The sequence below is a fragment of the Euprymna scolopes genome, chromosome 15, assembly GCF_053919585.1.
Source record: "Euprymna scolopes isolate OS-2025 chromosome 15, ASM5391958v1, whole genome shotgun sequence".
NCBI classification, from domain to species: domain Eukaryota; kingdom Metazoa; phylum Mollusca; class Cephalopoda; order Sepiida; family Sepiolidae; genus Euprymna; species Euprymna scolopes.
This window is the reverse complement of record NC_136496.1, coordinates 31,347,818-31,374,935: the sequence shown is the minus strand read 5'-3', so window position 1 is coordinate 31,374,935 and position 27,118 is coordinate 31,347,818. Positions and strand designations below refer to the sequence as shown.

General features: G+C 33.7%; 1 protein-coding gene across 11 annotated transcripts in view; it reads right to left on the bottom strand.

The window, feature by feature from the left end:
* Positions 1 to 27,118, bottom strand: part of LOC145293758 (forkhead box protein P1-like) — a 971,902-nt gene that overhangs the window by 535,957 nt on the left and 408,827 nt on the right. For 4 of the 11 annotated variants that reach the window (XM_080140263.1, XM_080140259.1, XM_080140266.1 and 1 more), the window contains exon 1: positions 8,862 to 9,353. The exons of 4 other annotated variants lie outside the window; for them this stretch is intronic. The gene's annotated coding sequence lies outside the window, so the exon portion shown is untranslated. Of the gene's footprint in view, positions 1 to 8,861; positions 9,354 to 10,664; positions 11,123 to 27,118 lie in introns of those variants that run through there. 3 more of the 11 variants (XM_080140256.1, XM_080140265.1, XM_080140261.1) reach the window with 3 other exon arrangements.

Here is a 27,118-nt window from a genome sequence, read left to right as displayed (position 1 = left end):
TTTTATATATTTTTTTATTTTTAACTCATTTTTCCAAACTTACCGTGTTACCGAGAGTTCAGCGCGATTTTAAATTTTCCAATACATCGGTAAACACTGTATGTCTTTTCGAGATGAATAAACATGTTACATTAAATAAAAACACACAAAAAAATCCAGTTCGGTAGAAAAGTAACTTATCTTGCCTTTGATAACATTTATTTGTTATGCATTTGATTTTTGACAACTTCTTCGAATCTATGTGTATAATAAAACAAACCCGAATAATCTTTGATGATGCCCTGTATGGGAACTTTAACTAATGTCTCAGAGTACCTATTTTAGGGGACCAGAGTTTTCTCACATTAAAAAAAAATGATATTGTATCTAACTCTGACCCTTGTGGGGAGGCAAGTAAATAAGGACTATATTTTGAATTGCTTATCTCTAAGTCCTTCACCTGGCAATACATTTTCACCGAGGCAACGTCAGCCAAATACAGCTATTTAATAAATAATATCAAGATAAAATATATAAAGTTAAATAAATAAACAAAAGTATATGTATAAACAATATCAATAAAAATGTAAATAATAATAATACTAATAATAAGCCGGACAAGCAACAAAACTTAACTATAGAAATTGCCAGATATTACAAAACTTTCCACTCGTTGTTTCATTTCTCAGGCTCCTTGCCTTTGTAATTCCATCTCTGCTTCACGTTTCCCCGTACGACCAACAAGCAAAAATTTAGAGGTAATATGACCAAAAATTTCATATATATATATATATATATATATATATATATATATATATATATATATATATATATATATATATATATGTAAGATAATATGTAATATATATATATATATATATATATATATATATATATATATAAGATAATATGTAATATGTAAGATATATATATATATATATATATATGTAAGATAATATGTAATATGTAAGATATATATATATATATGTAAGATAATATGTAATATGTAAGATATATATATATATATATAAGATAATATGTAATATGTAAGATATATATATATATATGTAAGATAATATGTAATATGTAAGATATATATATATATATATAAGATAATATGTAATATGTAAGATATATATATATATATGTAAGATAATATGTAATATGTAAGATATATATATATATATATATATGTAAGATAATATGTAATATGTAAGATATATATATATATATATAAGATAATATGTAATATATATATATATATATATATATATATATATATATATATATATATATATATATATATATATATATATATGAAAATGCGTAAGAAATGAATACGAAAAGTATAACAGTTTATAATGTTTCTTCATAAGTTTTCTATTGGTGACGTGCAGGAATACAAAATGTTATTATGAAAAAAAAAAAAAAAATTTAACAAGAACATAATTTCGACCGTACCTTCAGTCTTCAGCAGTAAATAATGCGTCTATATCTATCTATCTATCTATCTATATATGTATAATTTTTGCATATGTACAAAATGGACCGTAATGTTACGTGGATATTTTTCATTATGAAAAATTAAATTAAAAGTCATTGGAATCCTATTATATATATATATATATATATATATATATATATATATATATATATATATATATATAGTTTACTTGATCTGTGTTGGTTTAAGAGAAATTCTTGTGTGCAGGACGTTTGCTCAGTTGGTAGAGTGCTTGCCTTGCATGCAAGAGCTCGAATTTCGAATCCTGAGTGCGGACTTGTCTAACCGATGAGCCCAAATGAGGGCGAAACTCGAGTCTTGGACTTTCGGTTCTTTGACTGTCATGGCTCCTATGGGCTGCGACGTTGTTTGGCTGTGGAATTTATTATATATATATATATTTCAAAATATAGTCCCTAGTTACTCGCCTTTCCACAAGGGCAGAGTTAGATACAATATATATATATTTTTTTAATGTGGGAAAAATCCGCTCTCATAAAATAGGTATGTGTATCAATCTATATATATATATATATATATATATATATATATATATATATATATATATATATATATATATATATATAAGAGAGAGAGAGAGAGAGAGAGACAGAGACAGAGAGAGAGAAACAGTGAACATTTCGAAGCCACAGTCGGCTAAAATATAAGCCTTTAATATTATTTTATGAATAATTTATTTTTAATAAGAGTTTATGAATTTTGTCATTTTTAAGGATTTCCAGTTCTTTTCTTTAACTTTTAAACTTTTGAATCGGGAGGGGAGATTACGAACTGTTTGCTTTTTTTGATGAACATATAAAATGTCTCTAATGAGTTGTTGGGGGTTTTCCATCATCCAACAAAACACGTGTAAGACACTAAATATAAAAGATAAATATGGCTTTGGAATATTTCCTCTGAAAGTGTAAAGACGTTTTCATTAAGTTTAATTAATTGTGCTAACTGGAAACAAACACACACACACACACAGTATGTATAGTGTATTTAAATTCCGTTCATTGAAAATATAACATATGAACATAACAGATGAACTAGCTTTGTGTTTTTTTTTTATCTTACTGGATTCCAGGACAAGAATTTATCTAGTCTGGTGGAGTATCAAGCTTAATGCTGTTCCCCATTCTTTATCTTTGCCTAAATCAAAACGTAGATTCCATGAACAAAGCTTCTTTCTTAGAAGTGCACGCTGCACGCCTCTTCCGTTTGCCTGTTTCCCACCTGACTACAATTTGGATGTCTTCAAGTCCAACATAAACAAATTCCTTAAGTAAGACACTTTATCAAATCTCCATTACTAGAGATTACTACGATATTGTCCCATTGGTTACTGTACACGCAATAGCCCTTATCCCCGAGTGGCTTCCGGGCTTTCATAAGTGGTGACTTCCTTGTAAAAGCAACACCAAAAAAAACAAACAAAAAAAAAAACAATTTTTGCGTATTATTTCGATTATACGGGCTGTTGTCCTAATCTTCAGTGTTATTCGCACAAAGTTTCAGTCTATGTAACCTTCGACCTTCTTCGGGTTGTCGAACTCGAGAATCTAAACGGAATTTCGAACGGAACCGTTTGTTTAGTCCACAGAGCGGTAGCATGCTTTCGCTCCGTCAGGAACGACCGGACGAGGTCCTACATGATAATGATGATGATGATGATAATAAACCCGACAAACAATAACATCCTCTATTGTAAAACTATCTATTCTAATAGGTTCTCTCCTCAGATTGCTTTCTCTTGTAATTCCTTGCCTGCTTCCAGTTTCTCTGACTGTCCCGACGAGCGAAAATTGAAGTGCAATGTACACAATATATAATACACACCACAGATTATATATATATATATATATATATATATATATATATATATATATACACACACAAATACTTATGTTGGTATGTGTGTATATTTATATATATGTATGTATATATACACATATTTATATATATATATATATATGCACATACACACACACACACACACATATATATATATATATATATATATATATATATATATATATATATATATATATACTAAGATATATTTACACATATATATACAGACACATATTTATACACACACACATATATATACAGATAAATTTACACACACACACACATATATATATATTACTCACCTTCACTCCAAACAAGGCATATCACCATTTGGACGTAAAGGAGCTACTATTTGGGACCATGTCTAGGAAAGATTAACAAGATGTTGGTTTACATTACATTTAAACTTCTGCATATCAGTACAGCCAGGGAAGCAAATAGCGGGAATAGAACTCCAACGTCTAGCTGTTAGACGGAAGAAACTCTTAGAGTAGAAAGCTTTCTGGCATTTAGATACCCTAACAGTGAAAGGGGTGTGATTTTGTTGCTAAGCATATTTGTCGGGGATATATGTACGTCAAGGGGCTACAAATGCAACGAGTTCATCAGACCACATTCCATTAACATACTTGTAAAACAGGCACTGGGATCCAACATTGCAGCGATGGGGCAGAGGTTAGAGCTTAGTTGACAAAGTGGGACCTATTAGATTGAAGACTCTTTTGGGGGGGAGGCTTATCCAAGAGAGAGAGAGAGAGAGAGAGAGAGAGAGAGAGAGAGAGAGAGAGAGAGAGTCTAGTGGCAGATGAAGTAGCTTTGTCTTTTTTTTTTATCTTACTGGATTCCAGGACAAGAATTTATCTAGTCTGGTGGAGTATCCAGCTTAACGCTGTTACTGTAGACAACATTACTTGTAGAAGGTGAACCCCTGTTGGTATAAATCAGTGTAAAGTACCTATACTGAGAAGATCTTAATTGTGCCGCGAATATTCTATGTTATTTTGAATATTTAGTCAGGGTTTACTTGGAAAGAAAAAGTATCCTCGAGCCAGGTTTTCCTGACAAACCCTGTAGGAAGAGACTTTAGACACTCGAGGACAGTGTCTCGTAGGCATTCAGGTTTTTTTTTTTTTCAAGTAAATATGGAAGCACGTGCGCGTGTTTGGACACTTATAACGCAAGATACACTCAGCGAGGCATTTTTTTTTAATGCAACAAGCGAAAGACGGGAATAAAAAAAAGAAAAGAAAAGAAACGCCGGCGAAAGTAACGAGACGAAAAAATAATCTGAAAAACATGTCGTGCGAACCGAATGACACACTGACACAGTGTTGTACTACAGATGCAGTCACCCTTTCTTCCTCTCTCTTTACACACACACACACACACACACACACACACACACACATCTATCTATCTACTATTATATAAAATGAATTTGTGTATGTGAGTTCGTTCTCTATGGATTCGAGAACGACTGGGCCGATTTTTATGAAATTTCATACGAGGGCACTTTACATGCTTGCCAGTGTTCTTAGATAGGCTTTGTATCGGAATGTCTTCAATAAATATCGATAATCGAAAAAATCTGATGAAAGAAGGAACAGACGATTTTGACCAAAGGTAACACCTTACACAACCTAACATCACAAGTGCATTTATTTATTACCGTACAAGTTGAAAGGCCCGACATATAAATTAAAAGTAGGTTCTTTGATATGACAAGGGTGAGTCCGAAATGAATTTTTTCTGTTTAAAGCACAACCGAACCATGATACTTGACTAATTTGCATCTTGAACTTTAATTGAAGCTATTATATATAAAAAATAATTTCATAAAATCAACAGTAGATTCTCTACAGTGCAACATTGAATACAATGTACTGTGGACTTAATCACTGCGAGAGGCATGGAAACTTCCTTCCAGTGCACCGCGATGAGTCCCTAACTAGAGCAGGGAATCAATCGATTTGATTTAAAATGGCCAATTTCACCAATTTCGATGACAATAAAAATATGAAAGATTTGTTGATCATAATTCAATCCTGGTCACGGTCGGGTTTCCTTGCTAGTATATATATATATATATATATATATATATATATATATATATATATATATATATATATATATGTGTGTGTGTGTGTGTGTGTGTGTGTGTGTGTGTATTAGTGAGCCAAAAGTAGGTGGACAACATTGTCTTATTACAGATAGTATACGTATGAATAATTGTTGAGATCACGTATATGTAATAATTAGGGCTATGACAACAGAATATCCTTATTATTTTGACCCTCGAGTATATATCCGACGCAGTTCATCAACCGATAACCACATCAATATATAAAAGCATTTAAGATATTAACGGATACACACTCGAAAGTCAAAACAACAAAAAAGAATACGCTGTTGTCCCAACCCTAGTAATAAAATAATGCTGTTTTTGCTCACCCTACACATACATACATATACACACACACACATATATATTATATATATATATGTATAGATAGATAGATAGATGTTGTTTTTATTTTCGCGATACGTTTTGAATGAATTAAATTATTTACGAAAGTGCATTTTTACCTAAATGCGCGTTGGGAAATATTTTTCCCTTTAACCAATTCTGTACCCCCACATTGGGAGCGATATATATATATATATATATATATATATATATATATATATATATATATATATATTGTTTTTTAAATATAATTATGCACTGACACGTGTTTCATCGCCTACGACTCATCAGAGTGGCTGAATCTAGCGAGATTCGGTAATAGGCTCATCTCCGTGGGGTCCCGATTTCGAATCTCGCTAGATTCAGCCACTCTGATGAGTCGTAGACGACGAAAGACGTGTCAGTGGATAATTATATTTCGAAAACAATATATATATATATATATATATATATATATATATATATATATATATATATATATATATAAAGTTGCAAAATTGAAATACACGCAAAATCTGACTTAATACACGATATCACTTGTACTTTTTACATCTTAAAGAGCGATCAACACACACACACACCTGAATACGGTCATGTCAATCACGTACACAGGTGTACACTTCAAAAAGTACACCTGATTTAAAGGACACACGTATCATTTATATACGTACGTACACGCGAGTACGTACGTAGATAGCAATAAGTTAATTCATATTTTCGAATTATTAACTCCATATTGTATACGCCGTAACACTTGTGTCGCACTGTAAAACCAGGATAATCAACAAGAATACCAACAACATATTATCTTATATAAATAATTAATAAAATAAATAATGAATAAATGAATTAAAAATATATATATAAATTTAAAAAAATGGCACCAGTCTCGGCTTAGACCACACAAAATAGCTGAAGGGTCACGGAGGATAGAGAGACCGGGGGAGGAGATGAGGGGGGGGAGAGAAAACACTAACGAAACCTTTACTGGGACCTTGGAGATCTTTATTGCCAACTCAAATTCCAGTGAAGACCAGTGGCTGTTGACAACGAGAAGTCAATGGTAAAAGGCGGTTACGGTAATGCAAATTCAGCTGCAAAGGTTATCAAAAAGGGCGGAGAGTATTAGAAAATCTGGGGAGACTTGTTGTCGCCCAGATTCCAGGGAACACCACCGTGAGAACACCACTGCTTGAAAACTCCTAGTGAGTACAAATAAAAATGACAAAACGAGCAGCACATTTGTTAAATGTTTGATTGCTTCTTGTTTATTTTCGAAGCATGTCAACCGTCGTTGGGTCATTTACGCATATAACGAGCCCTCACACATGTTAGACAGACAATCGGTTTGTAAGTGCGTATATTTTGTAAACAAATACTCTGTATCCCTTCTGGGTAGTCCTAGGAGGTCCACCCTCCCAGGCTTTTCCTCCTCTCTTCAGGGTGGAGTAAGTTTATTGCTTACTGCCTGAGGCGTCCCGATCGGATGATGCCAACGAGGCATGTATAGGCAATTTTTAAAGGGCCAGAATGCTCATTGTATAAGGACGCTAACAGGTTTCTCTCCAACTTCCGGCCTTGTGTCACATCTTCCTGCGGTAGGAAAGAAGTAAGGTCATACCCAAATCAGAATCGATTGAGTCTAGGTCGTTTTTGAGGATGGCTTGTTCTCTATCCCTCTGAAGTATGAGGTACAGTACTAGGTGGTCCACCTTCCCAGGTGTTACTTCCTCGCCCTTTGAAAAGTGGTTAGTTTATTACCTACCGGCTAAGTCACCCTTACAAGGGAATGCCGACGGAACTGCTCAGGCATTTTCTGATTGGTATAAGTGCTCTTCTTCTAGGCTATTGACTTTTTAAATCTCACTTTTCCTAACATTGTGTCTAGTTTATCCGCCATGGAAGGGAAATAAATAAATCTTTTTAAAAATTGCTTCTACTTCGCGCCAGAGTGGACGTCGGATAAGTGCTAACTAAGGAGTCGCATGAAACCGTCTGGTGATGCCCAGGATTAACTCTTTGACTGTATCTTCAAAAGACTCAAAAGGTTTGTATTACTATGCATATAGATTCGAAAAAGTTGTCAAAAAACAAATATATAACAAATAAATGTTATCAAAGGCAAGATAAATTACTTTTCTACCTAACTGGATCATTTTTTGCGTTTGTATTTAATGTAACATGTTTATTCATCTCGAAAAAAACATACAGCGTTTACCGATTTATTAGAAAATTTAAAATGGCGCCGGACTCTCTGTTGAACGCGGTAAGTTTGGGAAAATTAGTTAAAAATTAACAAAAAAACTATACAAAATACTGTTAGAAACTCGGTCAATGTATGTTACCGTGACATAGGCTGACATATATTCGGTGGATTTTTAACAGTATTTTGTATAGTTTTTTATTATTATTAATTTTTAATTCATTTCCCCAAACTTACCGTATTCAACAGACAGTCCGGCGCCATTTTAAATTTTCCAATACATCGGTAAACACTGTATGTTTTTGGAGCTGAATAAACATGTTACATTAAATAAAAACACTAAAAAAAATATCCAGTAAGGTAGAAAAGTAATTGGTTTTGCTTTTGAAAATATTTATTTGTTATTTTTTTTTTTTTGACAACTTTTTCGAATCAATGTGTATAGTAATACAAACCCGACTCAAGTATAAGTCCTAGACACTGGCAAATTTTGGAAAGGGAGATTGTTTGGATGCGCCTAGTCTCACCCCGTCCTCAACCCCGCTTTGTATGACATTGGTGATTCTATATTTCTTTTTGTTAAAAAAAAAAAAAAATGACCCCAAATTTAGACCCTCGTCACTGGGAGCAGTGCGCCACTGCGCCAGTGCGCTCTATACCCAGGACGAATTTGTTAAATAAAACGCTTAGATATCATTGTTTACTAGAGTACATAGGTGCACGTCTTTCCCTTTACACAGACGCTTGCTAGCAAGTGTACACGTCTAGAACAAGCAGCAACCATATAACACAAGGTTTATTCTACAATAAATATATAGACGTATATTCGAAAAAAATGAAATAATACGCACCTGATTTCGTTTTCGGTAGAAAGGCGATAGACAGGCCTTTTAACTCTTGCATTTAATTTTAGTAACGAATTGTACACGTTTAAAGTATGAATAGCTAGTCTCGTTGCTTGTTTCTCGACAGATCAAATATATTTAGTAAAAAGTAAACCATATTCTGCGTTTGACATATTGTTTTTTAGTCACGTACGGCTGTGTTTTAAGTAAACAAACAACCACCCTGACACACACATACACGCACTAACACACATGTCACCTAACAACGATAATATAAACGTGTTCGACTAACACATGATCGTTCGATTAAATAAATGGATCTTTTGTTTTTCAGTTATAAAAACATTATTTGTGGGTTGATAATAATAGTAATAACTAACTTAAATTATAATTAATAGATTAGCGGATGCTTTAACTTATTACTAATTCGAGTATTTAGGGAAAACGGGAATGTACTGTGAATATACTACGATATACAGTCGAATTAAAAATGTATATAATTCAAGAATATAGGATACGCACTCGGTGCGTATTCTATGCACACACACACACAGACACACACGCACACACACACACATATATATATATATATATATATATATATATATACAGACACACATATATATACACACACATTATATATATATATATATATATATATATATATATATATATATATATATATATATATAATCACACAAGTACCTACACACACTCCACTCCACTGACATAAATAAAAAATACAGTTTAAGTTGCTACACATACTGCACTGCACTAATTACACTCCCGGCATTAATATTGGCATGTAACACTGTAACACAAACACACACACACACACACACACACACACACACATATATATATATATATATATATATATATATATATATATATATATATATATATATGTATGTATATATATATTGTATTACAACTTAGCAGAAAAACGTCACAGAATTCGAACGTAGGTTCTACAAGAGCTACTATTGATTGGGTTAAATACTAATGTATAGTAATTGGTGATATGAGGCAGAATACGGACCGTGCTGAAGTAGTAACGTTGTGAGTTAGAAACCAATTCTTAACATGGAAATGCAGGGGGGGGGGGCGTTTTGTAATCATTCTCTACTTTCACCTAACGATTCGATAAACAAACGATTCATTAAAAAAATCAATTTTAACTTGAGAAGCTTATCTAAAAATAAATAAATAACACGGTTCGTATTCTGCATACGTGCCAAGTAATTAATATATATATATATATATATATATATATATATATATATATATATATATATATATATATATATATATATATATATCGCAAAAATCGGGGTTCTATGAGCACTGCGAAATGTGCGCGTACTTTTAGAAAATAATAATATACGCACACACACAACCAAAGCATTATCTTTTTTTTTTTTTTAATATACCACGGACGAAAGATTCTGAACTTTGCGATTATTCATCAATGTTATACGAATAACAAAACAAAAGTCGGAAAACATTTTTTGTTTATTATAAACAACCGAATTTGATTGTAAAAACAAAAACCCCATGTTGATAGCGACGAGAAGACTAAAAGTGCGTCTATTTTTTTTTGTTTGTTTACGTTCTTTTCATGGTAAAAAAAAAAAAAAAAAAAAAATTCCAAAACTGTTTAGATTTCAGATCGTCAAAAAAGTTTTTTAAATTTTTATTTATTTATTTATTTTTTTATTAATAAAATAAAAAAAGTATGGCCACTCTTCATGTAATATTTATGGAGACAGAAAAGAAATATTTAACAACAAAAAAAGTACAACTAACCTGTTTAACTGTGTCCAAATCCAATATGTTTTTTTTTGTTGTTTTTTTTTTTTGTTTTTTTTTTTACATTCAAAATTGGTACGTAAAAAAGGGTAGACCCGACCGCGTTTTTAAATAGGGGGAAAAATGTAATAGATATATATATAAAAGAACACCATTAGGAGTGACGAGACGCGGACACAATAATCAGTTGTTGGTTAGTTCCAAGCGATAGAAATTAAAATCAACAAGGCCGAGAGAAGAGAGGAAGGAAGGAAGACGGTGGACTCTTCCCTTCTTGGGAAAATGTGTGAAATCGGCCCGGGGGGGATGGGGGGACGGTTAGGGGGAGGGAGGGGGTTCTAACTTATAAGGAAGAAAAAGCCTTGTGTCTCAGCACCGTCATTGCCTTCCTTTTTTCTTCCTAGTCTAAGCCAAAGCTAGCACTAGCTGCGTTCTCTTTGCTCTCTCTCTCTCTCTCTTTGCTCTCTCTCTCTCTCTCTCCAGCGCGAACGACAAACACACGGACAAATACGAAGCTAACCCTTTCCCCTCCCTCCTCCCCTCTCTCTCTATCTCTCTCTTCGTTCTTTCCTTTTGATTCTTATCGCACACGCACGCACCGGTTAAATAAAGTAGAAGACGAATGTAATGAGAAAGAAAGAAAGAAGAAGAAAAAAGAAAGCAAGAAAGAGAGGATCAAGAAGAAAGAAGAAGAAAAGAAAACAAAAAAAGGAGGAAGAAAAAATAGTAACAGAAGACGACGAAGGAAAAAACAGGACAAAGGGAAAAAAGAGGAGGGGAAAAAAGGTCGAAGAGGAAGAAGAAATGGCGAAAGGAAAGAAAAAATAAGGGAAGAAGAAAATATGGTGAAATAAAAAAAAGGAGAAAATAAGACGAAAGAAAGGAAGAAGAAAAGAAAGGAAGAAAATAAGGGAAAAGAAAGGAAGAAAAGAAAGGAAATAAAATAAGAGGAAAGAAAAGAAGAAGAGGTAAAAGAAAGGCAGAAAATAAGGGAAAAGAAAAAAAGAGGAAAATAAGAGAAAAGAAAGAAAAAATAAGGGAAAAGAAAGAAAAATAAGGGAAAGGATAAAAGAAGAAAATAATGAGCAAGAAAAGAAGAAAATATGGGAAACGAAAAGAAAGAAAAGAAGAAAGGAAGATAAAAAGAAAGGAAGAAGAAAATAAGGGAAAAGAAAGGAAGTAATGGGAAAGAAAAGAAGAAGAGAAAAGGAAGAAGAAGAAGAAGAAGAAGAAGAAGAAGAAGAAGAAGAAGAAATAAGGAGAGGAGGAGAAGGGCGGAGAAAGAAGAGGGGGAAAAGAATAAAGGAAAAAGAGCGGAAGAGGAATAAAGGAAGAAGAAAGGCAGAAAAATGAGAAGAAAGAAAAAAAAGGACGAAGAAAGGAAGAGGAAGTAAAAAGAAGTTGAGCAAATAGAAGAAAAGAAAAGAAAAAAAAGAAAGAAATGAAGAAAAAAAGACGCAGAAAAATGAGAAGCTTGGTGAGACCGCGACGAGAGAGGGAGTGGGAGAAAGAGAGGTGCAGGTAAACACAGAAAGGAGAGGAGGGGATTAATTCAACGTAGACTAGACTAAAGCCTAGTGTACAGTTTTATTTATTTACAGAAAGTGCTCGCCCGGACTTCGACAAAAACCGTCCACCACGCACGGTCAGAAAATGGAGAGAAAGAGAGAGAGAAGTGGGAGGGGAAAAAGGAAAAGAGAAAGAGATGAGTCAGTGAATTTTGTTTACTTAACTGCATCGTAAATAGATTATGTTGACATCGCGCGCGCGCACACACACACACACGCGTGCGCGCTATACTAGACAACTGTTTTTCATTGCACTTCAGCTTCTCAAATCACCAAGGCGACACAAAGAGACCCTCGATCTCTTTTTAGATTTAAATAAATAAAATAAAATAAAATACATTCATTACATTATTTAGTTATTAAAAATAACGGTCCATTTACAGGATAAGGTCTGTTGATAGTTTTTTTTTTAACCCTTTTTCGTACCCAAACAAGGCATATTGCCACTTGGAACCTAAGGGGCTACTATTTGGGGATCATGTCTAACTGGGGACTGTGGGGAGTTGAGCAGCTAGATGTCTGTTCACATTACATTTAAACTCCATCAGGTTACTACAGGCAGGGAAATAAAGCAAAAACACAGGAAACAGGAAAGGAATACCAAAATCTACCAGTCCAAGAGAAGGACAAGAATAGGGATGCGATATAGCGGCGATGGGACAGATGTTGGAGCTTGGCTGACAGTGTCGGACCTATTAGTTTTGAGACTCTTTTTTGGACCCTGTCTAAGGGGGTTAGTTCGTTGTTTTTGTTTTACGGCATATCAAGCTTTTTCAGGTTAATGCATAATCTAGTTATTTTGAGGAACGATTTTTAATGGAGTATATTTTTTTTTTACGTCAGATTCTATTTAACCCATAGTTGGGACCCTAACAGGTACTACCACTCCGGGTCAGAGTGGACCTGGGAGCAATGACAATTAAAGGGTGGCTCCACACTCCCCAAAGCTCGCAAGGTGAGGCCTCAACATTGGATATAGTTTTAGGTCATATCCAGGACCTGTCTAAGAGGGAGAGACTAGTGCCAGATGCACCAACCCAGATGTGGCAACAATACTCCATGCATGGGCGAATTGTCGCTTTGTAAAGATACTCTCTGGTGTGGGTAATTTTCTAGTGCAGTGGAGAAATCCCACCTTCTTTGCAGCAACCTTGGCAATGTCTTCTTCTTCTAATTCGTGTTGCCTGTAATTGTTAAGCCGAGGAGTTTGAATGATGGGCTCTCAAGTAGAGTTTTATTTATCTCCTTCCCACGGCTAGAAGATGTGACACAGTATTCGGTAAAGGAGGTTTTTGAAGAGCCAGAGTCCTAGAGGAAAGGCCACTCTGACCTAAAAAAATATGCCTGAGCAGCTTCATTGGCATTTCCCAATAGGAGCACTTTAGGCGTTAAACAATAAACTAGCTACTTTCTCAAAGGGTGAGAAGGCTAAGCCTGGGAGGGTGGACCTCCTAGAATTGCACAGTAACAAAGACATATCGGAGTCAACAGAGTACAAGTCGCGTCAACAGTTGCCTAGGTTCTGTTAGTTTCAGTGTCTTAGTCGATTAGCAATAAACTAATACATAGTAGCTTCCTCCAGTCTTGACAGACTATGGATACCCATTGTAAGGGTTCCTGCACGTGGAATTTTTGTGGCAAGGGTTGCGCGATCTCCAACCACATCTTTCTCGAGTCGACGTTGTTAAATACTAGCGGCAAGTGGATGTTCAGGACGTCTGGAAGCAAATGCCGAGATAAGTGGAGAGCATATACAGCGCCTGGAATTCCCAAATGGTCACCCATCTGGTATAAGCTAGGCTCTACGTTGCTTAACTTCGGTGATCTGACGAGATCCAGTGTTTCAACGGATTATGCCGTATATAAACTAACACATACTACAAAGAGAAGAGTCAAAGTCTGGAGAGTGGATCTCCTAGAACTACAGAGGACCAGATACTACAGTCAACAGGAGAAAAGATCATGTCAAAAACAGTCTAGATTGTTGGCTCTGGTGCCGAGGGAAAAAGAGTTTGTTGAAATGCTTCACTCTTTTGACCCAACTGTTGTATAAGATCATTGTATATTTGTCACTCTCAGGTTCTGAAATTATATTTTTTATTAATTCCCTATAACTGCCCGCCTGTAGAACTCTATACTGTGGGTATGCTTCCCAGTTGACTACAACATGGTTGTTTTCTGAACAAATTCTTGTTGAGCCGTTATCTTATATAATCAAATTCTATCCCATTTTTATAACTACCGGTCATCACGGTGTTGTATCACCAACCACTCGATACTCATTAACACTTATTCTCAAATGGCCTCGGTGACCCCCTTGTTAAAAAAGAAGGGGAGTGATTTTGCTGCTTGTCGGGTGGGTTGGTGGTATCTAAGTTAAGGAAGGTTTAATATAGCAAATATAGTAAGTATAGTTTAAACTTTAGTCATTTATGAATGAGACATTGCGGCTGTTTCTCGATTAATACTTCTGATAACTTCTAACCATTGACGATCCCTGTGTTTGTGCCCTACAAATTCATACCTTCTGCCTATAGTATATTTATTATAAAGGCCAATAAGCATCTCCTACTTTTTTTTTGTTGTTTTTTTTTTTGTGATAATCACATTTAGTTCTTGTAAGCTCATTACATCAAATAGCTTTTGGCCTTCGGGACAAGATCAAAGTGTAGTATCTGTTCCTCAGATGCTGCATTTCTATTTCTTGTTCTCTTTCGGTGGGGGAGAAATCCTTCACGACTGAGACAATTTTTATTTTTGTACCTTTTCTCCACGTTAAAAAACGACCCTGGTGTCTAACTCTGTCCCGTGGGGAGGCATTGTAAATAGGTACATCAAATAGCTTCAACCTTGTCTGGGGGAGCGGATTTTCCCCCACAATAAAAAAAACGATCTATAATGGAGTTCACCAGTGCTCCCAAGCAACCTATTTTTTTGTTTGTTTACTTGCCTCCCCAGGAGACAGAGTTAGACACAAGGTCGGTTTTTAATGTTGGGGCGGGGGGGGTCAGCTCCCCAAAAAGGGGCACTCTAGTTAGTAACAAAAATTTAAAAAAAACGCATGTCATGAAGGATTTCACCTTCACTAACCGAGACCAAAAAAAGCGAAGTGACAAAATTGAAGTGTTGCACCAGAACATATACTACTACACTTTGATCCTGGTCCTATTTTTACCTAAATATTTTTTAGCAACTCTATGGCAACATTTCAAAGGCCAGCAAGACCACGATCTCTCTTAGATCGACTGCATTCCAGCCGACTATAATATGTCCGTTTTCAAGTCCAATGTAAACAAGTTCTTGTTGAGCCGTCTCTTTAAAAGCAAATTCTGCCCAATTTCCACCACTACTGATCATTACAGTGTTGTCGCAACGACCAGCTTAACACTAATTAGCCCTTATCCTCGAATGGCGTTCAGACCTTGATAAGTGCTTATTCCAAGTAAAACAATTCTACTTCAGTCACGTAAATTATTTATAATGAAATGGAGTTCACCATTGCTCTCAAACAACCTAATTTTACTGAAGTACCTTTTAGCAACTTTCATCGTACACAAAAAAAAAAAAATGCCGACATAAAAAAACGTTCGAAAAAATTTAGTCGCCTGCTTTATTAACAAGTCGAGAGTAATTGGCTTACTAAAAAAAATACATAAGTCAAGTTCATAATTTTCAATTTTAAGGACAGAGTTATGAACTTGAGTTATCGTTCTATCTTAACTAGCCTCTTTCTCAAATAGTTTATAAAGATGGCGACGTTATTTTTAGGCTGTTTTTTTTTAATCTCAGTGTTTCATGTATACGATGAAATTTCTTAAAACGTGATTTAAATTATAAAAAAATGTATGGTATAAATATTAAAACCATGTCGAAACCTGTAATTTAAGCCAGGGTTTCCTAAACCTTAGGACACCACGGAGCCCCTGATTAGGGTAAAAGTTTTTTTTTTTTTTTTTTTTTTTTTACGGAGCACTAACAAGATAATTTCTAAACTAATATGAAAAACATTGATTTCAAATTTTCGCTTACACTTGTTCATTAGTTGTTCGAGATTTTATTATATTTTATATCTACAACTTGGCCTTTTGGCCAAGATCAAAGTGTAGTATCTGTTCCGGCAGATGCTGCACTTGGGATAATTTGTACCAGTCAATGGAGGGGAAACCCTCTATACTGGGACAATTATTATTTTTGGTAACCAGAGTGACCCCTTTTAGGGGAGCTGGTTTTTACCTCACATTAAAAACGGCCTTGTGCCTAATTTGCTCAGTGGGGGAGCAAATAAATACCATCTGTTCCGGCAGATGCTGCACTTAAGATGATTTGTACCAGTCAATGGAGGGGAAACCCTCTATACTGGGACAATTATTATTTTTGGTAACCAGAGTGCCCCCTTTTTGCCTACTTTTAGGGGAGCTGGTTTTTACCTCACATTAAAAACGGCCTTGTGCCTAATTTGCTCAGTGGGGGAGTAAATAAACACCATCTGTTCCAGCAGATACTGCAAGCAAAGACCAGATGTGGGGGCAACCCCACATGCCTGACCATTAACCAGCTCCCATTTCCCACCTCTCGGGAGCTGGTCCCCTTTTTCCCTTCCCCCTCCCTTCACTCCTCACATTAAAAATCGGCCTTGTGCCTAATTTGCTCGGTGGGGGAGCAAATAAACACCATCTGTTCCGGCAGATACTGCAAGCAAAGACCATATGTGTGGGCAACCTCACATATAAGACCTTGGTCAATGTAGGGGCAACCCTTCATACCAATTGTCATTATCCAACTCCCCTACTCCCCGGGGAGTTGGTCCCCATTTCCCCTTCACACCTCACATTAAAAATCGGCCTTGTGCCTAATTTGCTCAGTGGGGGAGCAAATAAATACCATCTGTTCCGGCAGATACTGCAAGCTATGACTAGCTATGACTAGCAAAGACCAGATGTGGGGGCAACCCCACATGCCTGACCTTTAACCAGCTCCCATTTCCCACCTCTCGGGAGCTGGTCCCCCCTTTCCCTTCCCCCTCCCTTCACTCCTCACATTAAAAATTGGCCTTGTGCCTAATTTGCTCGGTGGGGGAGCAAATAAATACCATCTGTTCCGGCAGATGCTGCACTTAAGATAATTTGTACCAGTCAATGGAGGGGAAACCCTCTATACTGGGACAATTATTATTTTTGGTAACCAGAGTGCCCCCTTTTTGCCTACTTTTAGGGGAGCTGGTTTTTACCTCACATTAAAAACGGCCTTGTGCCTAATTTGCTCAGTGGGGGAGCAAATAAATACCATCTGTTCCAGCAGATACTGCAAGCAAAGACCATATGTGGGGGCAACTCCACATATAAGACCTTGGTCAATGTAGGGGCAACCCTTCATACCAATTGTCACTATCCAGCTCCCCTACTCCCCGGGGAGTTGGTCCCCATTTCCCCTTCATTCCTCACTTTAAAAATCGGCCTTGTGCCTAATTTGCTCGGTGGGGGAGCAAATAAATACCATCTGTTCCGGCAGATACTGCACTTAAGATAATTTGTACCAGTCAATGGAGGGGAAACCCTCTATACTGGGACAATTATTATTTTTGGTAACCAGAGTGCCCCCTTTTTGCCTACTTTTAGGGGAGCTGGTTTTTACCTCACATTAAAAACGGCCTTGTGCCTAATTTGCTCAGTGGGGGAGCAAATAAACACCATCTGTTCCGGCAGATACTGCAAGCAAAGACCATATGTGGGGGCAACTCCACATATAAGACCTTGGTCAATGTAGGGGCAACCCTTCATACCAATTGTCACTATCCAGCTCCCCTACTCCCCGGGGAGTTGGTCCCCATTTCCCCTTCACTCCTCACTTTAAAAATCGGCCTTGTGCCTAATTTGCTCGGTGGGGGAGCAAATAAATACCATCTGTTCCGGCAGATACTGCACTTAAGATGATTTGTACCAGTCAATGGAGGGGAAACCCTCTATACTGGGACAATTATTATTTTTGGTAACCAGAGTGCCCCCTTTTTGCCTACTTTAAGGGGAGCTGGTTTTTACCTCACATTAAAAACGGCCTTGTGCCTAATTTGCTCAGTGGGGGAGCAAATAAATACCATCTGTTCCGGCAGATACTGCAAGCAACGACCAGATGTGGGGGCAACCCCACATACCTGACCTTTAACCAGCTCCCATTTCCCACCTCTCGGGAGCTGGTCCCCTTTTTCCCTTCCTCCTCCCTTCACTCCTCACATTAAAAATCGGCCTTGTGCCTAATTTGCTCGATGGGGGAGCAAATAAATACCATCTGTTCTTCAGATGCTGCACTTCCATTTCTTGTTCTCTTTCAGTGGAGGATCAGTCCTTCACGACAGAGACAAATTTTATTTTTTGTACCTTTTCTCCACGTTAAAAAAACGACCCTGGTGTCTAACTCTGTCCCGTGGGGAGGCATAGTAAATAGGTACAACCATTTTTGTTTTTGATTAATCAAAAATTGTTGCATTTTTTTTTTTTTTTTTTTGTTAAATTATTTTTTATTTTCTTTTTCATGAATCCTCGTGAAACTCTTTACATTTGTAGTTATATATTACATCTCTTTCCAGTAAAAAACAAAAAAAAAAAAAAAAAAGATCAATAATTAAATGTCTGCAACCATTTCGGCACGTGTATAGTTTAATCAAGACATTAAAAAAATGAAAATATCGAAAAAAAGCTTATATTGTCCGTATCCGAGAAAAAATTTCACTTAATTTCATCAAGTAGTTTTTTTTTTTACAGCGAAAAAAACAATTTGTTATGATACCGAGCAAAAGGTTCTATTTTTAGGAAGAAAAGCTAGAATTAAAGATGGGGAGGGAGTGTCGGCGCTTTACATGGAGTTATCTCCCCGTGGTGTGTTCAAAACTAAAAAAAAAAATAGGAAAATTCCAAGATGTCTGCCTTCAACGCGCTCTCATAAAAACGTGTTTTTCCGCTGTAAAAAACAAAAAACAAAAAAACAAAACAAAAAAACTTCTTAATCAAATTAAGTGAAATTTTTTTTTTCGGAGATCTTCAGTTCAACACGGATACGTACAATATAACCGTTTTTAGATATTTTCATTTTTTTTAATGCCTTGAGTAAACTGTACAAGTACCGCCATTTCATTTTTCCATATAAAGCATTTGGTTTCCGGGACCCTTCAGCCTCATTCACGGAGCCCAAGAGCTCCGTGGAGCCCACTTTGGGAAAGACCTGATTTAGGTGATTGAAATAGGAACTAACCATACGATTTGCGGTTTTAAAATATTATTGTATTTTCCTTTTTAAAATCTGTCAATTTGAAATGTTATTCAAAAAGATTTTTTTATCGCTTTCCGCCATTTTTTGTTGTTGATTAAGTGTGTCTTAATCATTCTTCACCTTTTGAAGTCGGTAAAGTTAAACGATGAGAAAGTTAAGACATATTAGACGATTATGGTCAAGATGTCAGCTCTTTGTTACTTCCGGTTTCTGCTGCTCATTTGGTTGGACAACAGGAAAGCCATTCTTAACATGGGGAAAGAGAGGGGGATTAACGTTTTCACGTCTTAAGATGGTGAAAGAGGAGGGGCTTCACGAAGTGACTTTTCCAGGGCATTCATCGTCAAGCCCAAATATCAGCTGACGTGATATTGTAAACAAACACAGACGGAATTTGATGAACGACATTATTTTTATTTATTTTATTTTATTTATTTATTTTTATTTATTTATTTTTTTCGAATTAGTCCAAGGGCCAAATTATTCCTCGCTTAAGCAAATTGTACAACCGAGCAACGCCGGGCGTTCAGTATGTTTACGATATAAGAAGAAATACCATTTAAACTCGGTGTAAATAATTTCTTTGTTTGCATATTTTAAAACCAAACATTAATCAGAAGTGACTTTTCCAGAGCATTCATCGTCAAGCCCAAATATCAGCTGACGTGATATTGTAAACAAACATAGACGGAATTTATTTATTTCATTTATTTATTTTTGTTTGCGGATTAGGCCACCGGGCAAATTATTCCTGGTAATATATAATATCCAATAGAGGATTGATTCCATAATAATACATACGTAATGTATACCCATTAACCCTTATCCTCGAGTGGCCTCTGGGCCTTGATAAGTGGTGACCCCCATGTAAAAAAAAAGAAGAAAAAAAACCTATTGTATGACCGGGCAACGCCGAGCGTCTAGCTTGTTAACTGAATATTTATTAAAATCAAAATGAATTTAAAAGTGTATGAGTACAGTGTAGTATCTGTTCTGATACTACATTTTATATTCTCCGTCCTCGCTCGATTCAGGTAATTTATTTATTTTTTTTATTGGATCGAGAGTAACTTTTTTGGGGGAGCGGATTTTCCCCACAGTAAAAAAATTATTATATATCTAACTCTGCCCCCCCCCCTGCGGGAAGCAAGTAAATAAGAGCTATGTTTTGATAATTTAACTCTAAGTATCCCACCCCCATTCAGGAATACATTTTTATTCAAGTAACGTCGGTCTAGGCTTCGAGCTAAGATCCAAGTGTAGTATCTGTTTGATGCTACGCTTGAGTTAATTCATCTTAAATCAATGTATAGGAAACCTTTCTATACTAACGCAATTTGTATTTTTGCCTACTCTCTGTGTCGCTTTTTGGAGAGTTGGTCTCCCATATTGGAAACGCCCTTGTGTCACGTTTTGCTCTCGTGATGAAGCAAATAAATTAAAATACAGATATTTAATAAATAAATAAAATATAAACAAATATAAAAATTAATAAAATATAAAGTTTAATAAATAAATAAATAAATAAAATATAAATAAATATAAAAATTAATAAAATATAAATAAATATAAAGTTTAATAAATAAATAAAATATAAATAAATATAAAAATTAATAAAATATGAATAAATATACAGTTTAATAAATAAATAAAATGTAAACAAATATAAAAATTAATAAAATATGAATAAATATAAAGTTTAATCTCTATATAAATAAAATGAACTAATTTTTTCCCGCTGATTTTGACATTAATAGGATTAAAAATCAAGATATTTCATGCAAATATAATATGCACAAACGGCAGAACAATATCTGAGGTGTGTTATAGGCTTATTATTTCTCAAATTCCTTGATAATCTTAGATTTCTATACTTTTTCTGCTGAGAAGTCACGGCCAAAATCGGTTAAGATCAATGGAAGTGGTAAAATATTTTCTCTCTAATAAATTCCTCCTCCCCCTGCTACCACTTAACACCGTTTGAGGATCGTTCACAAGGAACAGTTGAGAAGAGAACACCGGTTTGGCTTCGTAGTTCTTTCATGTGAAGTCATTTAAAATTATTTAAAATCACTAAACTAAGCTGCAGTGCTCTGTGGCGTAGTGGTTAGCGTGCTGGACAATTCACATTATATTTTCACGTTCGCGCTGACCTACCGTAGTCGTTTTTTTTTTTTTTTTTTTTTTTTCCTAAACAACTGGAATGGACTTTTCTTGGTGGCCGAACTGTTAACGTTGCAGATGTTTTTTTTTTTCTTTTTTTTTTCACACTTTATTTTCCTACTTTTACTCATGACTCTGGGTTTGATCCTTCCTACTTACCTACCATAACATTTTTTAAAACTCCCCCCCCCCCGTTCCGGAAACAAACACTCGGGCAACGCCGGGTACCCCCGCTAGTAAATAAATAAAATATAAATAAATATAAAAATTAATAAAATATAAATAAAGTTTAATAAATAAATAAAATATAAATAAATATAAAAATTAATAAAATATAAATAAAGTTTAATAAATAAATAAATAAAATATAAATAAATATAAAATTAATAAAATATAAATAAAGTTTAATAAATAAATAAAATATAAACAAATACTAAAATTAATAAAATATAAATAAATATAAAGTTTAATAAATAAATAAATAAAATATAAAGAAATATACAGCTTAATAAATAAATAAAATTAAAACAAATATAAAATTTTATAAAATATAAATAAATAAAGTTTAATAAATAAATAAAATATAAATAAATATAAAAATTTATAAAATATAAACAAATATAAAATTTTATAAAATATAAATAAATAAAGTTTAATAAATAAATAAAATATAAATAAATATAAAGTATAATAAATAAATTAAATATAAATAAATATAAAAATTAATCAAATATAAATAAATATAAAGTTTAATAAAGAAATAAAATATAAATAAATATGAAAATTGATAAAATATAAATAAATATAAACAAAATATTAACAAATATACAATTTAATAAGATATAAATAAAAATAAAGTTTAATAAATAAATAAAATATAAACAAATATAAAAATTAATAAAGTATAATAAACATAAAGTTTAATAAATAAATAAATAGATATAAACAAATAAAAAATTAATAAAATATAAATAAATATAAAGTTTAATAAATAAATAAAATATAAATAATATAAGAATTAATCAAATATAAAAAATATAAAGTTTAATAAATAAATAAAATTGTAAACAAATATAAAAATTAATAAAATATAAATAAATGTAAAGTTTAATAAATAAATAAAATATAAACAAATATTAAAATTAATAAAATATAAATAAATATAAATAAATAAAATTTAAACAAATATAAAAATTAATGAAATAAAAATAAATATGAAAATTAATAAAATATAAATAAATATAAAAATTAATAAAATATAAATAAATATAAAAATTAATAAAATATAAATAAATATAAAAATTAATAAAATATAAATAAATATGAAAATTAATAAAATATAAATAAATATGAAAATTAATAAAATATAAATATAAAGTTTAATATTTAAATAAAATATAAATAAATATGAAAATTAATAAAATATAAATATAAAGTTTAATATTTAAATAAAATATAAATAAATATAAAAATTAATAAAATATAAATAAATATAAAAATTAATAAATAAATAAAATATAAATAAATATAAAAATAAATAAATAAAATATAGATAAGTATAAAGTTTCATAAATAAATTAATTTAATATCATTAAGTATCAAATTTGATAAATGAATTAATATAAATAAATATAAAGTTTAATAAACAAATAAAATATAAATAAATATTAATCAGTTGGTAGAATCTGAGACTAAATATATCAAGGTGTTGATTTCAGTTTCCTATCATAGCATCCACTCTATTTGTTGGGAATTCATTATCATGTATATATTAATAGGATAGTGTGTCTGTTATTTATTTTGTGTGTCACATTTATATCCGAGTGACTGTCGTTTAATTGTTATGGACTTCCATTTCTTGTAATAAATAAGTTTACCAAGACTTCTTCATAAGTTTTGGTTTCGGTTTCGATTATAGCTGATGGCACTCAAGTTATCTATTTTTTTAAAAATAATTTTACCAAGAATTCTTCATAAGTTTTGGTTTCGGTTTCGATTCAAGCTGATGCATCCAAGTTATATGGACACACACACACACACATATATATATTTGAAATCGCAAGTTTATAATATTTAAAAGTCGATAGAACATTAAGTCTAAAATAATATATATGAAATCTGCAAGAATTAAAATATCATATTTAAGCGTATTTTACGATCGGGTTACGTCGGGCGTCCCTGCTAGCTTAGATAAATACTTTTGCAGTTTTAACAAAAGAGCTACAATATCAGAGCGTCTGCATTTACACTGAACATCTACAGAATGGCAACATCAATATATTGCATATGAACGAGTTCACTGTGAAATTTCCACAGGTCCCGCTAGTTTACTATTAATGCAATATTTTCCATTTTTAAACTTTATGACTGACATATGGGTAATATCTTTGTGTTAAGACTAGCCTGGGTGCCCGGCGTTGTCCGGCGTTGCCCAGCGTTGTCCGGGTGTTTGGAGGTGTGTATTGAGCAAAAGAAAAAAAAAGTGGTAGTAGGCAGGCAGGCTCGAACCCGTACCGCGGAGGAGGAAAAGAACGTGACCCCCCCCCCCATAAACGTGACGTCTTTACTGTTGCGGCCATCGCCAAACCGTAAGTGACGAAGGTTTAAATTAAGGCTAGTCAATTGAAAAGAGGGGATGGCTTTCGAAAATATCAGCAAAAAAGGCGACCCCTTCCTGTAGAAAAGTGCTCAGTTGACGAGGAAGGAATTAATGCTTTTAGCCAATTTTTTGGTATTTGTCGTCGAGAGACAAGTCAATGGAGACTTGATATATTTAAAATTTTTGTTTGTTAAATCCTTTAAAATGTGACGTGGAGGTTACAATTTGTGGTGTGGTCCTTGGCTTTCCCAGAGACCACCTTGAAACCACGATATCGTCTTTGGGTATTGCCCAAAATGACACCAACAATAAATATAACTCTTATAACGTTTATACCCAAATTTACATTAATTGTGGGTGTGGTTCTTGACTATATACAGGAATCACGTAAGTTTATCAATCATTTTATTATTTTTAAAAAGAAAATCAAATTTTAGGAATGTCGGAGGAGTGGCTGTCGCGGCCATCATTTTAAAATAATCTTAAAAACAAGTGAGATGACTCAACAATAATTCAAAATTGCAAGACTTATTTTGTAATGCCTACAAATTCCCATTAATCGCTAAAAATGATTTTCTTTATAAAAAAAAAAGACTACTAAATCAATTTACGTGATGTTTGGAATATGATATTCTCATTTCGTCATGGATACGTATGTCATACATATATTTCTTTACTTTTGATTTTTTTGCTTTGTTTTTGTTTATATTAAAATATAAGGGAACACTGGACAAGAATCAAAATGTTTCATTACATACTCAAGAAAATATAGATTTTACGTATCAGCTTAGAAATATTGGATAGCTTATATTTCTGCCTTCATATAAACTCGCACGGATATTTGTCCATTATTCCGTGATGCGTTCCACGGTACCATTTATTCTAGATTTTGCACATCTTCTATATATATAAAAGCGAAAATATGTCTATGTGTGTATGTATGTATGTATGTATTTATGTATGTGTGTGTGTGTGTTCGCTTTTTGTGTATGTCTGTAAAAGGCTGTTTTCGCTGGGCATTTCGGTCGGCTCATTCCTTCTTAAAAATTTTTATATCATGTATAAATGATAATATATATGAGTTACGAACGGGGGTCGCCTGTCTATTTAATTTGCCTGACTTTCACGCGCTATTTTTTCCAGATTTTTAGAGCGTTCCGTGTATCTTTCGCTTTTTGGTATAAAACAAGCGAAAACTGGCTTGCAGCCGCGTCATGTTTCAAGGTCAAACATCACGCGACTTAAGTTTCTCGTACCTGTTAATTTCATTTTATAAACGTTAAATTAAGAGGCTTTTGATTCCTCTTCTCTCGTGGTCGAGCTGGCTAGGTCACAGGATTTTTTTTCCATTTCATTTCCATCTCCTCGTCAAAGGTTCGGGGTTCAAGCCTACTTTCCTACTAAAACTTTTTTTTCTTCTTTTACACCTCCAAACACCCGGCCAACGTTTTTTTTTTTTTAACAGGGTTGTTTTGATCACCCCCCCCAACACACACACACACACACACACACACACACACACACACACAGGCCACGCTGTATACCCTCCCCCGGCAAATAAAGGGTTCGTCAATCCCAATTCGAAGACCTGGATCTTAACCCGACGCTTATTTAGACAGGAGTAACAAAAGTAGGTCAATGGCGTGTGTTCGTCCTGTACCTCTCGGTACTAGATTTTATTTATTTATTGCAAAATAATTTTTCCGTTAGTAATAGAACCTTTCTGCAAAAATCAAACATTGTATACTTTTAGTTATTCAAGCGTAAATATATGACAAGGCACTGCATAATCACGCTGAAACACCGGCAGTGGCGTAGCTAGAGGGAGCGGGCGTGGCGGTCCGCCTCGGATGACAGCAAAAGAGGGGTGACACAATGTCACGACAAAAAAAAAATTTCAGCCAGGCTAAGGTGTGAAAATAGTCTGTAAATAGGAGTTATTTATCATACATTAAGTTTTTAATCTTTTTGAAAAATATTAGAAATTCTTACATTTTTTTTGAATTAGTAACTGGAGAATATTTTTGCCAATTTTTATTGGAAACTTCAAACCCTGTATTTTTTTTTTGTTGTTGTTGTTGTAATTTTTAAGTGTACATTTGAAATCACTTGATGATTTTATTTTTTTTAACCGTGTAAAATAATTGGAAAAAGGACTAAGTGGTTATACACACACACACAGTACCCCGCAAAAGTTTACAGTGCACATTTAAAACTGTTAGTTTTGTATTTCTAGCTTCCAAATGGTAATGAAACTTTTTATGAACATATAAAATGTATTGAAACTAAGATAGGAACAGTGGGAAAAATTAAAAAAAATAATAATTTAATACAACGCGAGGAGAAAACTCAATAATTATCAACGCAAAAGTTTACAACAAATTTACAAAATAATATCTAGTATTTTGTAGCATAACCATTATTGTTGATTACACCATGCAGACGTTTTGAGTAATCTCCTACGAACTTCTTACATGTGTCTTGTGTTATTTTATTCCATTCTTCCACACAAATTCTCTCCAATTCTCGCAGATTTGAAAGTTCTCTTCTATGGACCAGTAATTTCAATTCTCCCCATAAATTCTCTATAGGGTTGAGATCGGGAGATGTACTAGGTCACTTTAAAACATTCACTTTATTTGAATTAAACCAATTTTGTGTTTCGCAATGTGTTTTGGATCGTTATTTTGTTGAAAGGTTCAGTCTGATTTCAATTTAAGCAACTTCACACTTTCTTTAACGTTTTTATCCAAGATACTCTTATAAAGTGCTCCATTCATTTTTCATTTTATTATTTCCACTTTTCCTACACCTCCTGCATACAACCTCAGATCATAATGGATCCTCCTCCAAATTTTACT